The 6,987-nt window shown below is 46.2% G+C and overlaps 1 protein-coding gene across 1 annotated transcript in view; it reads right to left on the reverse strand.

The window, feature by feature from the left end:
- The window catches only part of LOC102381176 (NADPH--cytochrome P450 reductase), a 65,637-nt gene that overhangs the window by 57,873 nt on the left and 777 nt on the right, over window positions 1-6,987 (reverse strand). The window lies entirely within an intron of this gene.

Below are 6,987 nucleotides of genomic sequence, written 5' to 3' on the forward strand. Positions count from 1 at the left end.
AAGAGGGGCAGAGGTGCTTAGGAGTGCGTGACTACACTGCAAAATTTGGCAATGGGATTCATTAGCTGTCTGGGCAATCTGAGCTCCCTCAACTCCCCATCCTTCCAGTCACTAACCAAGAAGAACATTCTCTGCCCTCCACCTCATCCCGTTGTGCCCTGGCTGCTTCAAGGCTACATGACAAGCCATTAAACCCTGCTCACTGGTGAATACCTCCAGTGTTGCCTTTTGCTGCTCACACCTTTCCCATCCAACAGCAGAAGGAAAATGACCCAGATCTGCTGTTTTAAGGTTTCCCAGTTGCAGGCCTGAATCTGACATTTCCCTCTACTGCCCCTCAGCAGAGATCTGAGCAACAGCAGAAGCCTTGGAGCTGCCCCGGGTTCAGGCAGATGTTGATGGCAGCAGTTGACACTTGCCTCAATGTTTCCTTGAAACTAAGCGACAAGCTATTTTTGGACAGTGGGCTGTTAAATAAAAGCTAAACCCATCCAGAATTTTAAGAGCTCCAAATTTCTAATTAATCCAAACAGGTAGATATCAGCCTGATGTTCATTAAAGGCAAGAGTTCGTTGTTAGGGTATAATTACACTGCATAGTGCTTCAGTGGTACCTTCTATCACAGGGCCTCAGAACACTACAAACATTAGATGTTTCTCTCTCAACAGCTGTAGGAAGCCATTCTACACAGAGATGCGCCAATATATCAGTTCACTATCGGATAAAAGGAAAAATGATGTTATCACCTATCGACTTTTTTTGGACATTGCAGCCAATAATGTTTACGGATAATTATGCCTTCTGGCCAAGGCCCTGAACACCTGGGATCCCTCTCCCCCGTGGGTCCGAGGGCCCCGGATGCCTCGTGTCCCCTTGCAGTCAGGCAGCATCCTAGCCCACAAGGGGTCCTGCTTGGGGCTGCCAGGAGTGAGACACAGGGGGCACCATATGCACGTGCACAGCCACACACATGCACGTGGCCAGGAATATAGCTGGGCAGCATGGAGAACAGCTCCCTGCAGCTAAGTCTATGGAGAGGAAGGGGCATGGGGGAGGGTAAGGGTAGGGGGTGCAGATTGAGGCCCCCACAGTGAGGCTGGGAGTGGAGCCGGGGCTGGGGCCGCTGCCCAGCCAGGGTGGTGCATTGGACCCAGGGCCAGGGTGGGGAGCAGAACAGAGCCACAGGCAGCCCCCCTCACTGCACCCCCCCCAGGGGAGGCATAGGGGGACATGTGCACACCCAGATTTGTGCATGAGGCAAATGTGGGCTGCTCACTGTGGGCTCGGGGCTCTCCACTCTACTTCCTCTCCCTAGGGAGTCTTACACCAACTGTGTGCCCTCTGCCCACCCAGCAGCAGTGAGGGTGGTGAGCTGCGCCCCCCACTGCTGGGCAGGCAGGGGGCGCATGGCCAGCACAGGGCTCCCAGGGCAAAGGCAGCTGAGTGGAGAGACCCGAGCCCACAGGGAAAGCCTGCATCTGCCCTCACCCCACTCTGCTTTGCTTAAAAGTGTCCCTGCACTTAAAAATAGTGGTGATGGCACTTGAACTAAAGGTCATTTGATGAACTTTAGTTGAAGCACCCCTGCCACCCTTTTTAAGTACCAGGATGCTGATACATGTGATGCAAAAGGCTGCTGGAGTGTGCTAAAAAAAAGTTTATTTATGTCAGTACTTTAGAATGCCTTGCAATTTAAAGTAAATTGGTTATTATATTGGCATCAGCTGATATGATTAGTTAATAATAGGCTATTGGTATCAGCTAAGAAAACCTTTATCAGTGCATCCCTAACTCTACATACCAGTTACTAGGGGTGCACTGAAATATCGGTTGGCTATCAGACCAGCACTGATAAAAAGAGAAGTGATGGTATTGGCTATAGGCTTTTTTTGGTCATTTTAGCCAGTAAATACAACCATGTGCCCAGAGCATCCCGATGACTGTAGTCCAGTCCCTGCACCCTGTCACCAGTCCAGGTCTGTGGCAGACTACAGGTCCCAGCACGCAGCAGGAGGTGGAGGGGGTGCTGGGAAGCAGTCACAAGGTTCCCGCACTGAGCAACAAAGGCACCATTACTGGCTCTCCTCCTGCTGCTGCCACTGCCATGGCAACACCACCTGCTCAGGGACCTGAGCACTGGGGCTGCTGCTGGGCTGCAAGCGGGCAGGGTAGGGCGTCATGAGAGGGACATTCTACTCCACCAGGCACGCCATGCCTTTGTAAAAATGGCTCCCCCCCCAGCGGCCATGGGAGCTCGGCTATGTGGGGCCTGCTGGTGTGGAGGCAGCGCCATTCTCTGGGGCTCCAAACACACCTGGCGCCACTGTCTGCACGAGGGGCCGTCCCACCCGCTAGCACAGGTTGCACAGGGAGCAGGGCTGTGGGTAGCTGAGGGCAAGGGGGGTGACCTATGTGGGAATAAGGTAGTCACCACCTTCCTCACCAAGGGCCTGAGCAGGTAGGAGGCATGTGCGCGTGCATGTGTTATAAATACAAAACAAATACACGAAAGGTTCATTTATGTCAGTAGTTTAAAACGCCATACACTCTTACTAAATATCAGTTAATCACCGGCTATCACTATCAGTATCATCCAAGAAAATCTTTATCGGTACACCCCTAGTAGTTACTATATGAGAAAATAAAAAAGGCTATGACTTCCCTGATGTCACACAGTGATTCAGTGCAGAGTCCAAAATGGAACCCAGATTTTCCGACTCCTGATGGCATGCTTTAAATACAGGCACACTATTCAAAATGTGCATCATCACCCCATCCAGGATGACAGCTGTTTAAAGATAATGGGCCCGAGGTTAATTTTTACTTTAAAAAGAGAGCCCACTGGGGAAATGGTGACAACTGATGCCCCCCCACCATTACTGACACATCGGATTTAACGAGCACAAAAGTGGAAGTCAAGTATATTCTTCATTTTCTTTTCATAGATTTAAAAAGGGTGCTTTTTCTCTTGGTCTTAACAAGAATTGCATATTTTTTGCTTCATCATGCTGTTACATATAGATCATTCTGGTGTTACACAATCATGTCTTGTGCAATCTATCAGGGACTCTATCAGCCTCATACTGTAGTGACTGTACAGATGTAAAATAAGCTCTAGTAATGCTGCAAAAGAAGTAATGCTCACCAGCTGCAGTTCAAAAATGACTGTTTGGCTACTAACAGTAGTAAGAAGTAGAAGCCAGAACTCATGGTTCTCATTTTCAGCTCTCCTATCAATTCCTTGCAAGTCAAGCATGTTACCAGATTTTCAAAAGGATGACAATCAGGCCCTGTTGTGGGAGTTAACAAGGCAGAAAATCTGATCACACATCCATTCAATTCCAGTCCTGCTGTCTGTAGAACAGGGATGATAGACCATGGCTAGACTGCAATCCTGCTGAGCCCAGGACTGCCACCAAGAAAACAAGCCCCACACACTTGCTCCCAAACCCTGCAATTAGGTGGTGGAGAAAGGTTGTACGGGCCCAGGCTCTCCTAGGAAAGATCACTTGAGAAAGAAGGGGTCTTGGTGTACAATCCTGTGCCTAAGGTACCCACCTGCCAGATGGGCATGTGTTAAGTGGGAGGGAGCAGAAAGGGCTTAGTTGCTTTGGCAATACTCCAGGACTCAAGAGGAAGCCAGAGCAGACATACCACAGTTACTTGACTCACAACAGGTGTAGAGGCTTACCTGTTTGAAAAAAGTGATTTGAAATTCAGACGGCAGGTACCATACGGAAATGCAAAAATCAGCTTAGTCTTACTTGTAACACCTCCACATTCTAGAATCCTATTTAAAGACACCCCCCACCCTGAGCTGCTAACTAATCAATAATATTAAAATGATATGCAGCTAGGAGTCAGATGAATACCATTTTGGACCATCAGGATTCTTAAAGCAGCTTCCAGGGCTACAAGGGACTTCCCTGTTTGATCTTTGCAGGTTCTGTAACCCAGGTTACAGATGCTATAATGTTTAATTTGGTAAAAGGCAGCCACAAATTATGATATTTCAAGCAATTCAAGTAGCATGTAATATAGTAGCTAGTACATATAAACATTCTTTAATTACTGATCAGTGATGAAAAGCACCCAGGGCTGTAGGACATGATTCACCTTTTACATTATCATGTGCAGAGTAATATAACCATTTAGTCAAATCAAGTCATCCTATTGGGAAAGCAACTCCTGTAAGAATTTTCTAGAGTTGAGTTAAGAAAATAGAACAAAGTTCATCCAAGGCAGATAACTCATAGCAGTGGGGTGTGGGTTTTTTTGTTTGTTTATTTGTTGTTTTAATATATGAGAAAAAGAACGAACAGGACAGCTTAAGACCTGAGCAAGGTAACTAATACCCCCTCCCCAGATCACAGCAATACATAGCTTTTGATGTGCAGCTGCAATCAGAAGAGATAAAGTCCTGCTTCATAAAATTCTAGTTATTCTGTCTGTGCCTTCTGTATCAAATGCGCTTACTCTGTTTGTCTGAAGTTTGAAGGCCGCTGTTCATTTGTACTCCCGTAAGTTTAAAAAAAAATAATAACAGGTGTTTCTGGCTTTGCAAACACTATTGAGTTCCTATGATCATTTGTGATCATTTTCACAGTCACAATATTCTTGTGCGCTAAATTTTCATTCAAAGATTTCCACATAGAAGAGAAATGGATCAAGTGATTAAACAAGGACACCGTGATACTGCCTATAGAGTAACCCATATTAATTTGTAAACCAAGTTCAATTAAGTACAATTGAAGAGCTTAAAGGATTTAAAAATACCCTATGATTTTAAACTTCTCCATAATTCTGTTTTGAAATCACATCTAAGATTATTATAGCTGAATGATTAGACAAAAGTACTCTCTCTCAGTGCACTGGTTCTCTGAGTGTATCCATTTTCTCCTTCCCATCTTTCCCCTGTTTTTAAGCTTTCCCTTCAAGGACTCCTGCCTTGCAAATATTCACCTGAGGGACTGAAGGAAAAATGAAACAGTTACTGTAAATACCACTGGGGAACTATAATTCTTGCTATGACCTTTGGGGCAGCCCTGTAGGAACTGAACAAAAAACCGTCTCCAACAAAATGCTATGGGATTTGTTCCCTTCAAGTGTGGTCCTAGAAGGTTTCCAGGTAAGCTTCAGAGGCGGTAACAGACTGGTATGAAGGAGGTGGTTCTGGCAAATCAGTAGGGGGTGCTCTTCCCCTGAGACTTGTAGGATGTGCTAAGTAAAGACCCAGCCCAGCTCCTAGCAGGAATTACTGGGTAGGATCAACATGCACTGGTAAAAGCTGCTCCTCCAGTTTACCCCAGGCCATGGCTGCAGATGGAGCAATTTCCAGTACAGGTTTCCCTCTATCTATGCTGTACATGCGTTCCCAGAGAACGGCGCATAAATCAAATTCGCATAAAGCAAACATACTTTGCAATGTAACAAATAGGAATATGTTCCTACGGCGGTGAGGGAGGGGGGCTGGGACTAGGGAAGGGGCAGGGGAAGGGGTGCTGCTCCCAGGGCTGCACAACGCAGCAAAACAGAGGGAACAGAACGGCCACTGCAGCTGGGGCTGGGGTGAGTGGGGACACGTTCCCCTCCTCCCACAGACTTACCTGCTTGGGCAGGGGAGGGGGACACACACATGTTTACTGATTGCATAAGAGCAAATTTACCTCACATATAATAAATTATGGGTTTAAATATGCTCATTGCATAAGAGCAAATTTGCATATAAAGAACCCGCATAAAAATCGAGGGAAACCTGTGCATCTAGAGCACCTAGGAACTAGAAGCTCCACACAGAAGTAAAGATTCACATTAAGAAATGGGAAACATTTTAGTAACAAAACTGACCAAATCTCAGTTCCTTCTGGCATTAGACATGCAAATCAACTGTCAAACAAAGATTGATTAGAAACCAAAGCTGAACATGCAGGTGAATTTCCACGATACAATCGTCCAGTTTTAGTCGGATTAGATGGGAGCTTCCTCTTCACTACATTTGTTCCTCTGAATTGCTTTAAAAGGCTTTTCCACTGCCTAATTTCAACCCCAATATTTTTTGTTAAAGAATGGCTACACCAAACAATATCTGCCCCAAACCTATTGCAAGTGCACATACCAGAGTGCTTCCTCCCATGCATAAAAAACCTAATAAACAGGGATCCTGATTTTCTACAATTTAAAAAAAATCCCTAATTTTCAGTTAAGAAAAAAAGAAACCCCAAATCCATATTTTTCCACAAGAAAAATATGGATTTGGGGTTACTTTTATTTATTTTTAACCAAAAATTGGATATTTTTTTTAATCAGAGAAAACCAGGATCCCTGTTTACCAGGTTCCTTATGGATGGGAGGAAGCACCCTGGTATGTGCACTGAAAATAGGTTTGGGGCAAATGTTGTTTGGTGTAAGCATTCAAGTCTACTCTACCAATTAAACCTGGATGCTGCAATCACAACAGCACTGTAATGTTGGGTATTAAACATCAAAAGTTGGAACAGGTTGGAGGGGTGGAAGTTTTCACCAGTTCCTTCAGCAAAATTATTCCACAAAGTCACAACTTCAGCGTCAGGAGCTATCCCAGCTGTTCAACTCTTCCTACTCTTTAGTTTCACTCTAACTATAAGAGATGTAGAAACCAGGATCTACAGAAACAGGCCGACGGACTTGGTTTGTTTAGTCTAGAAAGGAGAAGACTGGGAAGATTATAAGAGTTTCCCATGTGCCGAAGGCTGTTACAAGGAGAAGGGTGATCAGTTGTTCTCCTTTTCCAACAGCGGGATGAGGCCAAACCGTCTCAAGGGCACCAGAGACCAGCCTGGCTGGTCAAGAAAAGACGAGACACAAAAGCTTCTGGGCGCGGAGCAGCGCAGGCCGCCGCGGGAGCCCCTTCCTTGGCAGCTTTTCAGAGCAGGTCGGACACATGCGGAGGGCTCTCCGCGGGGCCGCAGCGCGGGGAAGTGGCCGCCGCCGCCTCCCCCGGTTGGGCCC

This window comes from Alligator sinensis, unplaced genomic scaffold (genome assembly GCF_000455745.1).
Source record: "Alligator sinensis unplaced genomic scaffold, ASM45574v1 scaffold1420_1, whole genome shotgun sequence".
In the NCBI taxonomy this organism is placed as follows: Eukaryota; Metazoa; Chordata; order Crocodylia; family Alligatoridae; genus Alligator; species Alligator sinensis.